The sequence below is a fragment of the Macadamia integrifolia genome, unplaced genomic scaffold (genome assembly GCF_013358625.1).
Source record: "Macadamia integrifolia cultivar HAES 741 unplaced genomic scaffold, SCU_Mint_v3 scaffold2045, whole genome shotgun sequence".
NCBI lineage: Eukaryota > Viridiplantae > Streptophyta > Magnoliopsida > Proteales > Proteaceae > Macadamia > Macadamia integrifolia.
Genome location: NW_024868476.1, coordinates 16,944 through 19,288, shown reverse-complemented (window position 1 = coordinate 19,288; position 2,345 = coordinate 16,944). Strand labels below are relative to the sequence as shown.

Below are 2,345 nucleotides of genomic sequence, written 5' to 3'. Positions count from 1 at the left end.
TTTTTTTTTTTTTCTTCGAACCTATTATGCGTGTACTATTTTTTTTTTCTTCTAACCTATCATACGTGTACTATTCGCGTATAATACTGCATTAAAAGAAAACGTATAAATTCATATGTTGGTAAATATAATTTTAAATCAAAAATCCTAAAAAGCAGCACGGTATCCGCACCAAGACACATAGAAGGGCGAAATGATTGCCCCACCCCCATGCAAAAGGTAAAAATCCCTGACAAATAACCTCTTTTTATATTTTTAATTTTACCAATTCAGTGGCACCATCATTTTCCTAATTTTCCTATCATCTTGTGAAAATAATGGACATGTTCTAATGTTCTAGAGACTTATGCCCTCTCTCATTTTCTCTCTCTTCTTTGACATATGGGTCTCATTCATAGTAAGTTCATAGTATTAGGTATATTAGTATGGATCAACCCATATTGATTGAGATTGGATGGTTTTATTCATTTTTTTTTTCTTTTAAGTCAATATTTTGACCCTTCTACCCTTAATTTGTACCATATTATAGATAGATCAATTCGATATTGATTCCTTAGACCATGGACTCTCTTGTCCTTTTCACAATTGCCAATCATGATGCCTCCTCCAGTTCTCCCTTTCGCTTGCTGAGGAAGATTGTATTTCACGCAAGGTTTTTAAAACATAAATCAATGATGGAATCAGTCCTAATCAATTGTATTGGTTTGGAATTGGTCCTAAAAACCCTAGAATCGACCATTTGATATGACAAGTGAAAATCCACCAATTCATCGGAATCTTAACTGGTGTATTCTGATTCAAAACAGCAAAAATTAGGATTTATGATCACTCTCAACCGATTCCAAATCCAATTCACCAATTTTTGAAAACCCTGAGACCATGAGGGCAGTGTGCCGATTCTATGCCTTGTGTGGCATGAGCGATAAGACCTCAAGAGTCCAAGCCATTGTGATAGAAATCGTTCACGTGGGAAATGATGTGGCATTCAAAAAATCTCTCGTTTCTCTCTGGCAGGCATTTTCTTCTCTCTCCCTTTCTTCACATCCAAACATATGTAAGAGAATATTAAAAAAAAAAAAAAAAAAAAAGGATCTTTAGAAAACTGAATAACAGAAATTCAGATATTGAACCAGATCGTTTTGACACAATCTGGCCGATTCGATATGAATACTTACAAGCCTAAAGTAGCATTGTAAGTGTAAAATGAAAAATCCCGAAAAATCTCTAGAATTACCAAAGTTTGTTAAATAATACCACTGTAAGTCTTGAAGGAAAAATCTCGGGAATCACCCAGGTATCTGTTTGATACAATCGGGTGATCCGATACTAACACATAGAACCCTTTATAGGATGACACATCAACAGCAAAAGTTGACTTGTTGATCAAGTTTGTTGGAAAAACACACTTGTCAAAGTTATCACAGATTCACAGCTGGGTTAGAACTAGAAAATAAGGTTTTCTTCCCCTATATATGTGGGAACGGCTCCATTACAGACCTATTCATAGCTTCTTACAAATGTTCTCCTTCAATCCTTTCCTTAACTGATCAGTTCCGATTGTTACTCATCATGTCTTCCAAAACCCATGCCCTAAATCACTGGTAGGGATTCTCCAAAGCTGTAGATTCTTTTAAACTCATCGAGTGTGCAATTATGGTTGCTGCTGCTGATCGTCCAAAGGACTTCAAGCTTAGAAGGGATCCAATTGCAGAGATGATCTTCAACGAGGAAATGCAAGATGAGAGAAAAAAAAAAACAATAAGGAGATTAATGGTTCTACTTCCATGAAGAGAAAGGGGAATAATAGTTACTCGGGGAGTAAGAATATTATTGGGAATGATGATACAGAGACATTCCATGATAACGATGATGATACAGAGACATTCCCGGAGGATAACGCAGAACAGATTAATAATATTATTGTGAATGTTTACAGGATCAATCGTGGAGGAGAAATTAAGATCATTGAGGAGGTTCTGAGAATCAAAGGAATTATTGAAGCAAAACTTGATCAATCTGAAATGAAGTTACTGGAGCTTCTAAGGAGTCTTCAATTGATATCTACTTCTGTTGATACCCTGAAGAGAACCCTGATTGGGATTTGTCATAGTGCAATTTCGTCAACACCCAGTATTTGTCATAGTGCAATTTCGTCTCTTTTGGCTTCCTTGATTCCACCACTGGACATATAATACAAAGCGGAATATGAACATAGCAATTATCACTGTATTGGATGCCATCTGTTTACATCTCTTTTTCTTTCAGGATACTGCAAATTGGAACAAGCAACAAAGGTGTACTGTCACATCCATGAGAATCCTATCCGCTAGGAATAAACAAAAAAA

The 2,345-nt window shown here is 35.9% G+C and overlaps 1 long non-coding RNA gene across 2 annotated transcripts in view; it reads right to left on the bottom strand.

The window, feature by feature from the left end:
• Positions 1–1,889: 1,889 nt before the first annotated feature.
• LOC122065509 overlaps positions 1,890–2,345 on the bottom strand; it is a 2,261-nt gene continuing 1,805 nt past the window's right edge. For both annotated transcript variants that reach the window (XR_006136029.1, XR_006136028.1), the window contains exon 3: positions 1,890–2,269. This is a non-coding gene — a long non-coding RNA (uncharacterized LOC122065509). The remainder of the gene's footprint in view (positions 2,270–2,345) is intronic.